The sequence below is a fragment of the Gymnoscopelus braueri genome, assembly GCF_963280865.1.
Source record: "Gymnoscopelus braueri genome assembly, chromosome: 11".
Taxonomy (NCBI): domain Eukaryota; kingdom Metazoa; phylum Chordata; class Actinopteri; order Myctophiformes; family Myctophidae; genus Gymnoscopelus; species Gymnoscopelus braueri.
Window position 1 is genome coordinate 3624164 of NC_137613.1, and position 16270 is coordinate 3640433.

Here is a 16270-nt window from a genome sequence, read left to right on the forward strand (position 1 = left end):
ATGTATGTGTTTGGCCACAGAACCCCATCTGAAGAGATTTTAAAAATCTGTCTTTAAAAAGGCTTTGAAAATAGCAGATCTACAAGCTAAAACACGGCGCAAGCTTGTAGATCTGCTATTTTTGAATAGCCAAATAGCCGATAGGGTTAACGTGGTTAAATAGATTTTCATGCTATATTATTTAACTACATTAGACTGACAGACAGACAGTGTTGTTTGTTTCTATAAGACAGACAGACAGACAGACAGACAGACAGACAGACCTCTCAGTACATAAACATTAAACATGAACAATGTTTAACTTATTTCAGCAGCAGGTCAGGTAACAACATGTTGTGAAGATCAGATAAAACTGTAGTAGTGAGGTGAACACAATGCTGCATATATATGACATCATTTAACTTGGAAACCGGTTGTTACATAACACCACCCCTCCTGTGTGTGTGTGTGTGTGTGTGTGTGTGTGTGTGTGTGTGTGTGTGTGTGTGTGTGTGTGTGTGTGTGTGTGTGTGTGTGTGTGTGTGTGTGTGTGTGTGTGTGTGTGTGTGTGTGTGTGTGTGTGTGTGTGTGTGTGTGTGTGTGTGTGTGTGTGCGTGCGCCCTCTGTCAGGTAAGGGTGTAATTTTCCATGTCTGTGGAGGATCACATGGTTCATAACAGGGCGGGGCACTAGGACCTGTTGCAGCAACACTCCACCTGGTTGAGAACAACACCTCCAGTATGACAGAGCTGTCAGTGTGTTGATTCAACTGAACCGTCTGGACTCCATTTTGTTTTGCCTCGTCTGATCAAAGCATAAAGATTATTGCAGGGTAAGAGATTTTAAACAATACACTGTAGCAATAATCTGTCTAGTCTGGTGTTAAGAATGTTAACCACTTCAACACCACACACCCTATTCTGGGGGGAACGTGTGGCGTTGTGATGCATTGTGAGCTTGTAGATCTGCTATTTTTGGCACAGAGATTTGGTGTAGAGGGAAACAAATTATCCGAGTACAGAGCCAGGTGTGTTTTACTAAGAATATAGGGGTGAAGGGGTTAATGTTGTTGAAGTGTTTTATACATTATACTAGAACCACTTGGTATTTAACACATTGAATGCCAAAAACGGTCCGGACCGTTTTTGAGGGTCCAAACGAGAAGTGCCGAAAACGGTCCGGACCGTTTTTGACCCAATTCTATTTTTATACATGTGGGCCACGTGGGGCGCTAAAACGAAACTTTGACATCACCCAAGGAGTTTCTGAGAAGAAGAAGCTGGATCTGGCTCCATGTCAAAAATCCTTCCGGTCGGCGTTTTCAATGTTATCTCCTTGATTAAAAGCTTAATATCTCCATTTCTTTTTAATGTGGTGGAAACGAGCCGTTTTCGATCGGCGATCACGCTGCAATGGAGGGTCGCGTTGGAAATATTATTGTTCCAGGCGTTAGTCGGGACCCTCCGCCGTCTCGCACGCACGCTTTGTTTACATGCACTTCTGCGTCGGGGCTTCTCACAGCACGAAATGTATAACGCAAGTGGATGGAAGAAATGCTGGCACTCAACGTATAATATTTTAATAAACCTCTGGCACCCAATGTGTTAATATGTAAAAGTTTGTCTGAATCTGAATGAGTAAAAGTATTATAAACACAACCTGTACTGTTGATATACAGTAGATGAATCCACAGAGCGCTCCCCTGGTGTAATCATAACTGCTGTGTCAGAATGGGGGTCATCCCTATGTTCCCCGGGTTCTATGTTCCCCCACTAAGGTTAGGTTTAGGTTAGGTCCTACATTCCCCGCTCTCCCTAGGAAAGCGGGGACATAGGACCCGAGTCTCTCTGTGGATTCCTCTATAGGAAGCATGTCTTCAAATCACTCTGTTTAGTTCTGCCTGGAATATAGACGGGAGACGGTGATAGAAAGTGTGTGTGTGTGTGTGTGTGTGTGTGTGTGTGTGTGTGTGTGTGTGTGTGTGTGTGTGTGTGTGTGTGTGTGTGTGTGTGTGTGTGTGTGTGTGTGTGTGTGTGTGTGTGTGTGTGTGTGTGTGTGTGTGTGTGTGTGTGTGTGTGTGTGTGTGTGTGTGTGTGTGTGTGTGTGTGCGCGCATGCGCGCGCGGAGAGGAGTGAGTGTTTCCTGCATGTTTGCACCAGGGAGACAAAGGCAAGACCCGCCCAGCTCTGCCTCAGATTGTCTTACCATGATATCTGACCCTATACCTTAACACATTGGCTCTCAAAGTGGGGTCCGGGTACTCCCAGGGTTAGGTCTGCATGTTACGTGTGTGCGTGTGCACGAGCGTGAAGCCAGCGTGTGTGTGCATGTCTTTAAGTTGTACATGTGTTCCACTGCCTCCTGTTTGTATTGAAGTTTGTATTGAATTAGTGTAACTGGGTGCATGTTTGTGTTGGAATCAGCTGCAGCTGTTGAGGACGGACACACAAACACACGGTTAAATGTAGGAGTGGTTGCATCACTCAAAAATTGTGCCAGTGGCCCCCATAAGAGGAGACAGTCAGTGGGGGGGCGTGTTCTCTCCTCCGTGTCATCAGTGCCCATACCCTAGGTGGGGTTGGTGAAAGGGCCTTTCTGTGTGGAGTTTGCATGTTCTCCCCGTGTCCCCTAGGGTAGTTAATACCCTCACAAAAACATGTAGTAATCCTGGTTTCTATACTGCCTCCCCCTGGTCAGCCGGGGCGCCTGATGGAGGGGAAAGGAACTGGTTGGAATAACGTGTTCCTTCCACGCGCTGAAACTCCCCCCTTTCAGGTGATAAGTAGCAGCTTGCTAGCTCTCATGCATTGAAGGTGGCATGAGCTCAACAAGTCACAATATGATGCCTTGTGAGCTTGTGGATCTGCTATATATATTTTTTTTTTTTTTAAGTTGTTAGAAGTAACTTGTTGTAATTAGAATCACATCACAGTTTATAAGTGTAAAGCAGTCACCTCCACAGCTGACAGTAAGTTCTGTGACCTCAGGGGAGTTGCTTGAGCTCATGTATCAGATGTTGTTGATAAAGAGTCCAGAGAACTGTCTGTATTAGAGATATCCTTCACCTTTGACCCTATAGCCTAGAGGAAGCCTTTATGACCAAGGTCACTAAATACCAACCACTCCTACATACCATCTCAGAGCTGGGCTATAGGTGCAGACTATTTGTTTTTATATTTGACAGCCTAGGACATTATACCCACAGACTGGTTGTTAGAGGGTTTCAACATCTTGGGATGCCCAAAAAGGAGGCAAAAAGGCTGGAAAAGTATTGTGCTTAGGGGGTGTGCCTAATTTCACCAAACAATACGATACGATATTTGGCTCACAACTTCGATACGATTACGATACGATACGATACGATACGCACTTTTTTTATTATGAAAAATATATGTCGGAGAAAAAAAGCAAATGCAAACAAATAATTCTGTTTTTGCATTATTCAGATATGCGAACTTGTAGCTTTTCAGCTACAATAGCCGTTTTGAATCCAAATAGGGCAATAGTGTGACACCTGACCCGAAAAAACCTCGGGGCTGTTTGCATGCCTGATTATTATTATTGTAAAAAAAAAAATATATATATCGCGATATATCGCGGGACGATATAGAGCATCGCAGTTCGGAAAAAACTCAATGCATTTTTCCATTGACATTTCCAAACATATTTATATCTATTAATTTAAGCCTCGAATCAAGCCATCATGACATGACATGAATCATGACCATAAAACGTTTGATTCTGTGATTATTATTTTTTTTAAACGGCAAAACAAGGGTATTTATTAAATATAGTATATCATATAATTAAATATAAAATAAAATAAAATCACAGAAAAAAACGTTTTATGGTCATGATTCATGTCAAGTCATGATGGCTTGATTCGAGGATTAAATTAATAGATATAAATATTTTTGCAAATGTCAATGGGAAAAGTGCATTGAGTTTTTTCTTCCGGCACCAGGAAAAACCAGGAAGTGGGCGGGAACTGCGATGCTCTATATCGGCACACCCCTAACATACATAGAACTACATACATAGAACTACATAGTGAACATACATAGGCTGCATGGATATGAGGAAGGATTACCATGCAGGATGACATTTGCCTGCAGCCACGAGAGGACTTTTGCATCCGGGACAAAGCTACCTCAACTGTATATGTCCAGTATACCGTATGTGTACCGTGCATGAAACTGTATCAAGAGCTGGCTTCAGTATTTTATGTATTCGTCTAAATAACAACAACAAGGTGTAGTGATGCTTGTGGTAAAAATCAATTTCTTTCTAAAATGTTCTTTTGGGCTTTTCTGCCTTTATTTCTACAGAACAGTCGAGCAGTGACACGCAGCAAAGGTCCTCCGGGCTCTGGACTCACACCTGTCAGGCTGCATCAGAGCCCATAGTGGTACGTGCCTTAACTACTCTGGCATCAGCGCCCCCCATGGTGGAAATCTTTATAACTTACAATACAAGGAAGAGACGAGAATGTGAGGAATCATTATTTTTATTTGATAGGAGCTCCTTCACAGCCACCCTGAACATCATGCAGGGTGGACAACGTCTACCAAACACCCTTGTTATTCTACTATTGTATGGCCATATTGGACACATTGGACACATAGTTGCTGTATGTAGTCAGCTGTTCTCATATAATCATACACTTTAACACAGAGGCTCTCAAGGTCGTGAAAAGAACCTAACAGACAGACACAAATAACCCCAAACACACAGAAACCTGTCCTCACATGACACAATGCACATTTCTCCCACGTGATGAAGAAAGGGAACTTGGAAAGAGTTTAGACAAACCACTAATCAGTTGACTTGGTTTTTCGAGCTGACAGTACGAAAAATAAATAAGGAACTGAAATCTCAACCATGTGTGCCGTACCAAAAAAAATTATCAAGTACTGTCATCAGTATTACAAAAGGCCTATATATAAATAAATGGAATTATTGTTGTGCATACGCCTTTTTAATCGTTTATCTTACCTTTATTAAACGGCTAAGTAGATCTCATGCTCAAAAAGGTTGCCGACCCCTGTACTATTGTATACAGAAGGTCCAGGGACAGAAAGGTCCCTTGAATGGTCATCTTAAATCTTAAATCATCTTAAATGAGCCTTTATTGCTCAAGAGAACCACACTTTGCCAGTTCATAAAATGTATCTCTGTATGTGGGGTCCTTTTGATTCACCTTCTGAAATTCAGGGTTAGGCTCAGGATCAGTGGGTCTCAGTTGGCCCAATGTTCTAAATCTAATGTTTGGCCTCAGGGCCCGACAGGCCGGTTCAGGGAACCAGCTCTGAACAAAACAGAACCCTCATCATGTGACGTTATATGGTCACTCAACCACAAGTGTCTTCTCATGAAGTCAAAATAGATCATTAAAACACCTTAATAAACCAAACCGTAAATGTACGGTTGTGAATGGAATCTTTGAGCCCCTTGTGACATTTCTTGCACTGTACTTTAACCGTTGTTGCTGTAACAAACCATTTCTCTATATTTTCCAGAATGCAGGAAATAAAAATGTACGGTAAAAAAAAACTCTGTATGTCACATGACTTTCTGTATCTGTCATTTGTTCTCATTTTGTTCCTTTTCTAACACACACAGGCAGAGAGGACATAGACAGCCACAACGTTCTGCTCATTTTGACAAGAAAGTCTATAAATCAACATTTTTCCATCTGGAATCAAATCTGAGGTAAGTGAACAGTGATATTTTATCAATGAACTCACCCCACTGACATGCATTCACCTTTAACTTAAAGGTGTGAATCATGGATGGCAACAATGTGTCAACTTAAAGGCTTTAAGTGTTATAGTGTATATTGTTGCTGTCGGGCAGAAACCTCTTATCTCCATGTTTTAAGTTTTTGTGTTTTTGCCTAAATGAACGCCCCACTTCATCATACTACACTACAGCGTCACACAACATTATCAAAAGTAGCAGATCTACAAGCTCATACTTTTGAGCTTGTAGATCTGCTAGTCAATTCAATTCAATATTTATTTCAGACCCAGGCAGGAAGATCCATATCACAAGAATACAACACCACACAATAAAAACAGAAACAATAAAATAAAATAAATACAATTTATGCAAATAGCCCACATTGTTCAGTTTCTGACATACAAACATGTGATGCCAATGGTTCCACAGTCTAGAGATGAACCTGACAGAACTACGTGTGGGGTCCGTTATGACAGCTACTTTGGCTATTTCTGAATTTTGAACAGTTGTGGACTTATGAGGTTTCCACCCGACAGAGACGATATATTGTATTTTGTAATGGAGAACAGAGCTGGATTTACCATTGGGATAGGGTGGGCTGCAACCGTTTTTTTTTTTAATGATCAAATTGTAAAGTAGGCCCTCTCTCCTCTCCTCTTTGTAATGGAGACCGCAGGGCTTATTTTTGTAATGATCAAATTGTAAAGTAGGCCTATAGCCTGACTGGTGAAATTGGTAAATTGGGTGAAATTGGTGTTTTAATGTGTTTTAATGTGACAATCAGTTAGTCTCACATTCTATTAAAAAAAGAGAGCGATGAGGCAGGCACTCATTAATGCCCTACATTATAGTTTCTCATTCTCAGTGAACGGCCTTGCTTTTTCCTCATGTGCTTTAAATTATACCAGTAATTAGCATGTGTCATAATGCCTAGTTTGAGTAGTTGTAGTTTATCATTTGTGGTAGGGGGTTCTCACCAATTACTCAAGCCCAGGGGCCTCTACCCCCTTAAATCTGGGCCTGATGCAGACATGATACATACAACTACTGAACTACAGTTTGAACCACACAGTATTAATTATACTATATTCAAACACGCACAAGCACACAAATGCACGAATACTCTCCCTCTCTCTCTTCTCCTCTCTCTCTCTCTCTTTGTCTCTCTCTCTCTCTATAGCTAAATTCCAATCCCCCAAACTCGGTCGCTCACTCTCCTCGCTTCCTCCACTCACGCCTAAGCCCCGCCCCTCCGAGGAGCCAAGGATTATTTGCGAGGACGGAGTGGTCGACCGGGTGGCCTCACAGGATCGGAATGCACTCGAGCGTCATTTCAAAGCGAAACCCCAGTCTACTGGCGGGAAACAGAACGCTCGTCCTAAAACACCCTCACCCCGGGTCTAATCCTTGGTCTAAGCCTTGGCCCGCGAAAAAAATGGGCCAGTGTGTTTTAGGACGAGCGTTCTGTTTCCCGCCAGTTTTCTTTTCTTTTTCTTTTTCTTTGTCACAGTCATTTATAGTAGTCCGTGCACTGCATTGAGGCATGCACAAAGAGAATAACAGCCACCCTGAACATCATGCAGGGTGGACTAAGTCTACCAAACACCCTTGTTATTCTACTGCTGTTCATTGTGGCCATATTGGACACATAGTTGCTGTATGTAGTCAGCTGTTCTCATATAATCATACACTTTAACACGGAGGCTCTCAAGGTCGTGAATAGAACCTAACAGACAGACACAAATAACCCCAAACACACAGAAACCTGTCCTCACATGACACAATGCACATTTCTCCCACGTGATGAAAAAAGGGAACTTGGAAAGAGTTTAGACAAACCACAAATCAGTTGACTTGATTTTTCCAGACAGAGAACTGAGAAAAATAAACGAGGAACTGAATGTGTACTGTACATAAAAATGTATCAAGTACTGTCATCAGTATTACAAAAGGCCTATATATAAATAAATAAGTAAATAATTTGCATTATTGTTGTGCATAGCACTTTTTTTCAGGCAGTACTACTCTGTTTGATGAGTGTGGGCTGGTATTCAGGCAGTACTACTCTGTTTGATGAGTGTGTGCTGGTATTCAGGCAGTACTACTCTGTTTGATGTGTGTGCTGGTATTCAGGCAGTACTACTCTGTTTGATGAGTGTGTGCTGGTATTCAGGCAGTACTACTCTGTTTGATGAGTGTGTGCTGCTATTCAGACAGTACTACTTTGTTTTGTGTGTGTGTGTGTGTGTGTGTGTGTGTGTGTGTGTGTGTGTGTGTGTGTGTGTGTGTGTGTGTGTGTGTGTGTGTGTGTGTGTGTGTGTGTGTGTGTGTGTGTGTGTGTGTGTGTGTGTGTGTGTGTGTGTGCTGGTATTCAGGCAGTACTACTCTGTTTGATGAGTGTGTGCTGCTATTCAGACAGTACTACTTTGTTTTGTGTGTGTGTGTGTGTGTGTGTGTGTGTGTGTGTGTGTGTGTGTGTGTGTGTGTGTGTGTGTGTGTGTGTGTGTGTGTGTGTGTGTGTGTGTGTGTGTGTGTGTGTGTGTGTGTGTGTGTGTGTGTGTGTGTGTGTGTGTGCTGGTATTCAGGCAGTACTACTCTGTTTGATGAGTGTTTGCTGGTATTCAGGCAGTACTACTCTATTTGATGTGTGTGTGTGTGTGTGTGTGTGTGTGTGTGTGTGTGTGTGTGTGTGTGTGTGTGTTCTGGTATTCAGGCAGTACTACTCTGTTTGATGAGTGTGTGCTGGTATTCAGGCGGTACTATAAAAATCTCAGGAAAGGCCTTGGTGTACAAAAGAAAATCAGGAGTGATTTAAAAGATGACACTGACTCAGCTAGCCTTAGATCCACAGGCAGGGCATTCCAGAGCCTGGGCACCCGGGCCGCATAAGCCCTATTGCCCATGGTGACGAGGCGGGTCAAAGAGGGCCTTACCTGAGGATCTAAGGAACCGGCTGGGTTCCAGCATGTCAGAGATATAGCTGGGGGCCAGGCCTGGCAGGGCTTTAAAAGTCATCAGTAAAATATTAAAATCACCTTGGCAGCCAGTGAAGGGCAGCTAGGATCGGTGTAATATGATCATGTCTCCTAGACTTTGTCGGTAATCTAGCTGCAGAATTTTGCATCAGTTGAAGACGGGAGATAACCTTTTTACTGAGCCCAGAGTATAACAAGTTGCAATAGTCTAGGCGTGATGAGATAAAAGCATGGATGACTTTTTCAAGGTCTGCAAATGATAAAAATGACTTCATTTTAGCAATGTTTCGTAGTTGAAAGAAACAAGATTGTACAACTTTATACTACAATTATACTACACAGCGTAACACGGTAGAACACACCTCTGACTGGTTGGCTGGCTGCCTCCCTCCAGTCATGGCTGTCTGCCAGCAGAGGCATAAAAATGTAATGTGCCCAACCACTCACTCACTGCTGAGAATACAATGGAGTCATGACGACTTTTAATAGGGATACCCTTTTACTTGTAACACCAACATGAAATGTGTCTCCACCCACTCACAGCTGAGTACAGGATGGAGTCATGACGGCTTTTGATAGGGACACTATTTTACCTGTAACACCAACATGAAATGTGTTGTCATTTAATTTTGATGATGTGTGTGTGTGTGTGTGTGTGTGTGTGTGTGTGTGTGTGTGTGTGTGTGTGTGTGTGTGTGTGTGTGTGTGTGTGTGTGTGTGTGTGTGTGTGTGTGTGTGTGTGTGTGTGTGTGTGTGTGTGTGTGTGTGTGTGTGTGTGTGTGTGTGTGTGTGTGTGTGGGGGGGGGGGGGGGGGGAGAGGAGTGTTCCCTGCGTGTGTTTGCACCAGACCCATAGAGAGAGAGAGTTCCGTCACACTTTGATGGAGGTGGAGTTCAACACTGGTCACAACATGTTTAGAAGAGCAGAGCAGAACAGAAGTCCATGTGAGTTAGATAGATCAGTGGTTCTGAAACATCTTCATGTCAAGGAAACATAAACTGATTTGTATTTATAATCATAAAACATTGAGCCAGCAGCCCCCATAAGAGAAGACAGTCAACATTATTAAAAAAATAGCAGATCTACAAGCTCACAACGAGTCACAATATGATGCGTTGCAGAGGTGGGACAAAGTCCCTATGTTGCAAGTCCAAGTCGAGTCTCAAGTCTTTGCTCTCAAGTCCCGAGTCAAGTCCAAGTCAACACAGCCAAGTCCCAAGTCCAAGTTCTCAGCTTTTTGTTTCGAGTCCCACACAAGTCCTTAGCATTTTGGTTCGAGTCCCACACAAGTCCTAACCTTTTGTTTCAAGTCCCAAACAAGTCCTAACCTTTTGTTTCGAGTCCCACACAAGTCCTAACCTTTTGTTTCAAGTCCCAAACAAGTCAAAATGTTAATTCAAGATATGTAAAGATTTACATAAATCATGAGCATTTTTCACAATTTGCATTTGTTTTAAAACAAGGTTTCTTCCAGGCCAACAGAACGCAGATACTGTACTTTTAATTTCCTCCTTGAGGACAGGGTTTAAAAGGGCCGTTTTTAATGAATATAATGTAATTTTGTACAATCTGTATGGTAGAGTATGTTACTACAATATAACTTATACAATCAGGGTGGTTGTATTTTGTCTCCCTGCTCTTCTATTGAGACATTTAGATAATGTCAAAGGCCATGTCTCACCAAGACACAGGATCTGACACAAATTCAGTGTATCCTCTGATCAAGCAGGCAGGCTCTATTATCACAATGGTGAAATTTCAGCAATTGCACTGGAAACCGCGTTCAAATCCGGGGTAGAAGAGGAAATGTATATAGCGCTGAAGTGGTCAATGTATGTTTTGTATTAATAACCAAAATCTACAAAGTAACTGGTACCTAAAGTTTTCAAATAATTGTAGTGGAGTAAAAGTAGGCTAATATCTGCCTCTGATATGTATGTAGTTGAGTAGAAGTAGGTAGCTGATATATTGCACTTTTACCTTAGCGCTAGGTATACTCTTGGTTGCTTGTTTTTGCAGAAAATGCACTTAGGACTTCTGGTGATTAGTAGTTTCGTTCCCTACCTATGTTGAATGCACTTACTGTAAGTCGTTTTGGATAAAAGCGTCTGCTAAATGACTGTAATGTAGAAGTAAAGTACTGAAAATTGCAAATACTTCAGTAAAGTAAAAAATAAGTCAAAAATGTACTTAAGTAAAGTACTTGAGTAAATGTACTTAGTTACTTTCCACCACTGGTTATACTGTAGTTTGCTCTTAGCACGCCGTAATGTTAATGTGAAGTATAGGTCTTGCCTTGCATACTGCTTTTCTCGTCTTGTCTTCCACCTTGTAATCTTTAAAACCGAAAGCTATAACTGCTGGAGTTGACATTTTATTCCACCTGGCTTCAGTTCCAGCAGCGACGGCAGGAGTGAAGCCGGTGTGTTGTTTGTTTGGTAACGTGCAACATGTGGGCCAGTGTTGCCAAGTATCGGGAGAGAAACAAGCGAACCGACTTCCAAAAACAAGCCAAAGTTTGTCCAAAAGTTAGGGTAAATAAGCAGCTTTGGCAACACTATACTAGGTGTCACTGACGGCCGGGATTTCTGACTAATAACATTATAGTTGATGCACACTTTTTAAACATTTTTGGCTTGCTTAAGTGACTTGAAAGTGACTTGAAAAGACTTGAATTTTCAAGTCAAGAGGGCTCAAGTCAAGTCAAGTCTCAAGTCTTTAGTGTTCAAGTCAAGTCAAGTCTCAAGTCTTTGGCATTCAAGTCCCAAGCAAGTCCAAGTCTATTTTTGATTTGGTCAAGCAAGTCTAAAGTCATCAAAATCGGGACTTCAAGTCAAGTCGAGTCTCGAGTCTCGAGTCCAAGTCCCCACCTCTGATGCGTTGTGAGCTTGTGGATCTGCTATTTAAAAAAAGCCGTAAAATAAAATAGGGTTTAACTTTTTAAACTGGTACTCATTTTGGGTGACTGCTCATAAGTCCAACATCCCACTACTCCCACTACGTGGCTTCCCCGTGCGGTTAGGGTTAGGGTTAGTAATGTCGGAACAATGACATGTCGGAACAATGACATGTAACCCTCATTTTGCTGGGTAACTAATTGGGTCCCTGGTCCCCATGTTGAGAACCAGTGAGTTAGATCATGTTAGTGATGTATTGTAATTAGAATCACATCACAGTTTAAGTAAAGTCATGTGACCTCAGGGGAGTTTGGTCATGTGATACTTTGTTGTAGAGTGAGGTTGCTGTGTGTGTGTGTGTGTGTGTGTGTGTGTGTGTGTGTGTGTGTGTGTGTGTGTGTGTGTGTGTGTGTGTGTGTGTGTGTGTGTGTGTGTGTGTGTGTGTGTGTGTGTGTGTGTGTGTGTGTGTGTGTGTGTGTGTGTGGGGGGGGGGGGGGGGGATATATGTGAACATATAGAGCCTTGTAAAATAATGTGGTAAGAATGAACAATAAGTTATGACTGACTTTTATCACAGTGAGTCACTCAGAGTCTCCTCAGCAGTTTACTGTAAATCATGTGACGTGACCACAGAGGAAGTTGGTCCTTGCTGCTTTCAGTTCCTGTCTGTCTGTCTGTCTGTCTCTTAAGTTAGTTACTTTAGTATTCATATTTTTGCATTTTCCCCACTCTCATATTGATAGGAATATATATATATATTCTATGTCGAAAAATATTGTCAGCTGGGCTCAACTGAGACAGAAGCAGCTGATGTTTTTACTCCTCCATTCAACGGTGTGTTACCGAGAGAGACACAGCTGCTGTATACTTCTCCCTACAACGGTGTTTTACTGATCGGATTGTGCTGTTTGTGTAGGTCTTCTAAATATTCAGTAATATTTATTCACCGTTAAGATCAATTCCGAATATTCGGTGCATCCCTAGTAGAAATAGAGCTTCATGTACATAGTCGACACGGTGTAGGACTTTGCTTTCAAGTATATCCCATGTATCCCATATGTTTAATTAAATATGACATGTTCCTATTCCGCACGTATTAAGTAGCCTACCAGGTCTTATGACTTAACTTAAAACCTGGAGGTGTGGCCAATGCTGTGTCGCTATATTTTGAGTGGCCAAACAGCAGAGGCGCAAAATATGGCCCAATTGAAATGCAGCCACACAAACATAAACATGTTTGAACAGTGTTCAAGCTAACAAGCTAACGGTAGCCTGCATGCTGCTGTCAGAGCAGTAGTGTTGTTGACAGTTTCTGCTGGCTGTAATGTCCATGTTGGAACACCGGGGGCAAACTGACAAATCAGGAATAATTTTTTTTTGGGTGCCTGGTCCAAGCAAGATACTGTACATTCTGTCGGCCCAGAGGCTTTAAATAGGAATTCCAGGGCTTTAGGCCATTTATAGTGTTTATCCCTGAATGCAACAAACTATGGAATGTCATTATAACTGTGCAACTGGTATTTTACTGTATTTGTAGTACTATTTATTTACTGTGTTTCTGTAAGGCTGTCTATAAAAGGCAACATATTGATACATTTACAAATAAATTGGAAAACCATTTGACTAAACCACCTAGATGTTTTCTCTGAACCCACAGAGGCTGTTAATAATAATGAATACAATTTACTGCTTTAACCCATTAAGACCGGGAAAGCCATCTGTCATTTTAGATTTTAACCACTTTAACCATTATTTTATACTTTGGCTATTCAAAGCAGATATGAATAGCCAATAGCAGATATACAAGCTCATAGTGCGGCACTGAGTGCCCCGCTATGAGCTTGTAGATTTGCTATTTTATTTAAAAAAAAAAGTAAATCTTTGAATATATGTTCTTTAAAGGGAACATCTTTAACTCAAATCTTTGTTTCTGGGGGATTCTACAAATGTCTAAATCCCAACAGTTTTTATTTTTTCCAACTTATGTTGCTATAATATCAGTTGTTCTCAAACTTTTTCATGTCAAGGACCCCACAATGATATGTAGCCTATTTGGCCGCAAACCCCTATCTCAAAATATTTTGTCCCAGGAACTCCCATGCAAAAGCAAAGATTTTAGTTTAAAATGTATATATATTCAAAGATTTGCACAAATGTTCCAAGATTTAAAAAAATATAATAGCAGATCTACAAGCTCATAGCGCGGCACTCGGTGCTATGAGCTTGTATATCTTTTTGAATAGCCAAAGAAATCTAAAATGACAGAGATGCGTTCCCGGTCTTAATGGGTTAATAATGAAATCTTATATATGGAATATGCAAATAAATGGATCTTATAACAATGAGTTTTTACTGCAGACAGTTTTCTCTGTAGCTGCCAGTAGCTCTGTGCACTGGGCTCTGAAGCACCAGTACTGCTGTTATCTCCATCTTTAGGAAACATAGAACAAGAGCAAAGCTTCCTGCATTCACTATAGTTTATATTCAGTGACTTTATCACCTGCCTTTGTATTGATATAAGCTAATGACATGATTCTCTGCCCTTTTACTTTTTCAGTCTGGCTTTTGTGAGACTGTAGCACAATATAAAGATAAATGCATCAATCCGATGCACATTGAAAGGAAAATAGATCTACAATATGAAGGCAAGCACATTTCATTTCATTGAAATGAATAGGCTGCCATAGAGACACGCCATGTATGCTGTAACTGTAGACACTCCCACTATGATAGAACTTTATGTGTTAATACACTGTCAACCATTTTGACACAACATCACAGAGAGCTGAACAGCATGGACTCCATTTTGATTTGTGACATCACGTTAAACCTTAAAGATTAATATAGGGTAAGTATTTCTCTCTCTTTCTCTCTCTTCTCTCTCTCTCTCATCATATCAACACCAACATGTATCAGACATATAAAGGCAGAATTAACCGTTTGTGGTTTCCTGGGTTTTAGGTGCGCTTGGGGCTGCTGGAAATGTTTGGCTGTGATGGGGGCGGGGGGGTGATGGGGTTTAACCGTTTGTGGTTTCCTGGTGCTCTTGGGGCTGAAAATGTTTGCCCCCCCCCCCAGGCTTGGTGGGGGGTGATGATGGGGGTGATGGGGTGCTGCTGTAAATGTTCTCTTCCTCAGCGGGGTGATGGGTGCTGGGTGCTGCCGACACAGTTAGGTGTTTCATCACCCTAACCCTCCGGACATGATTTCCACAGTTACTTACATTACTCAAGACGTTTGGTCTCCTTGAGATTTTAGCTATGATGATACACGAGTGTGTGTGTCAGGATTTTTCATAAAAAGCAGATCTACAAGCTCATAGCTCATATGAGCCTGTAGATCTGCTATTTTTGAAAAATTATGAACATTTGTGCAAATCTTTGAATTTATATATATATATATTTAAAAGCAAACATTTTCAACTCACATGTTTGCTTCTGGGGGGTCCCTGGAACAACATATTTTGAGATGGGGGTCTGTGGCCAAATACATTTTGGGGGTCGTTGACATGAAAAGGTTTGAGCAGCACTGATGTACTGTAGAAACATACGTTTTTTCACAAAACTGTTTGTAGAATCAGCTTCAGGTCTGAATGGGTTTTAAGATGAACCTGAGAGCATAGAGAGCCTCGTGAAAAGAACATGAGTCTACATTAATAATAATAATAATGATAATGATAAGGAATAAGTTATGACTCTGACATTTATCACAGTGAGTCACTCAGTCTCCACAGCAGTTTACTGTAAATCATACATGGGCAACTGGCGGCCCGGGGGCCACATGCGGCCCCCACCTTCACTTAATGCGGCCCACAGGTTAATATTCAGAATACTGATATATTATTGATTTCAGCTGTTATGATTCCAAACATGCAAACATGACCCGCTTTAATTACTTCAGTCTATATTAGTAGCTTAAAGTACTAGTATTACAATTATATTGTCTTTTTTATGTCCAATGTATTTGGATTCTAATTCAAAAACAGCAACAAAAAAATCTGGATTCCAATTAAAAAATAGCCGAAAAACGCGTCGCAGTGCGACACGTTTTGAGCTTGATACTTTTGTGTGATATAGAATGGCCCGACAGTATATGCAATGTGGCCCTCTGGAGTGAGTTTGAAAATATAGTGGCCCTCTGCATCATCAAAGTTGCATCACCCCTTGGGGTGAACTTGGAAACCACTTGTAACATAACACCACCCCTGCTCTCTGGTGTGTGTGTGTGTGTGTGTGTGTGTGTGTGTGTGTGTGTGTGTGTGTGTGTGTGTGTGTGTGTGTGTGTGTGTGTGTGTGTGTGTGTGTGTGTGTGTGTGTGTGTGTGTGTGTGTGTGTGTGTGTGTGTGTGTGTGTGCGTGTGTGTGCACGTGTGTCCTCATGTCACACGGCATGTACGCTGTAACTGTAGACACTCCCACTATGATAGAACTGTGTGTGTGTGCGCTGCATGCGTGTGAGAGCGAGTTGTTTTTTGTTCCCTGAAGAAAAAAGAAAAGAGGGGAGGAGTCATCATACGGTGGTGAATGTGTCTGTGGTAGACAGCATGTGTGTGTATTTTCCCCGGAAGGCAAGACCCGCCCAACTCTGTCTCTGATTGGCTTACCCTTAAATTGTACCCCACGTTAACCAATCATCACTCCTCTCTGTCATGTTACTGTGTGACATGCTGCTTTGGCTC

The 16270-nt window shown here is 41.7% G+C and overlaps 1 protein-coding gene across 7 annotated transcripts in view; it reads left to right on the forward strand.

Annotated features, from left to right (window-relative positions):
• Positions 1–16270, forward strand: part of LOC308094996 (NACHT, LRR and PYD domains-containing protein 3-like) — a 569186-nt gene that overhangs the window by 357652 nt on the left and 195264 nt on the right. For 2 of the 7 annotated variants that reach the window (XM_080441838.1, XM_080441839.1), the window contains exons 1-3: positions 679–811; positions 4308–4387; positions 5602–5691. The exons of 2 other annotated variants lie outside the window; for them this stretch is intronic. The gene's annotated coding sequence lies outside the window, so the exon portion shown is untranslated. Of the gene's footprint in view, positions 1–677; positions 812–4307; positions 4388–5601; positions 5692–14374; positions 14442–16270 lie in introns of those variants that run through there. 3 more of the 7 variants (XM_080441840.1, XM_080441837.1, XM_080441841.1) reach the window with 3 other exon arrangements.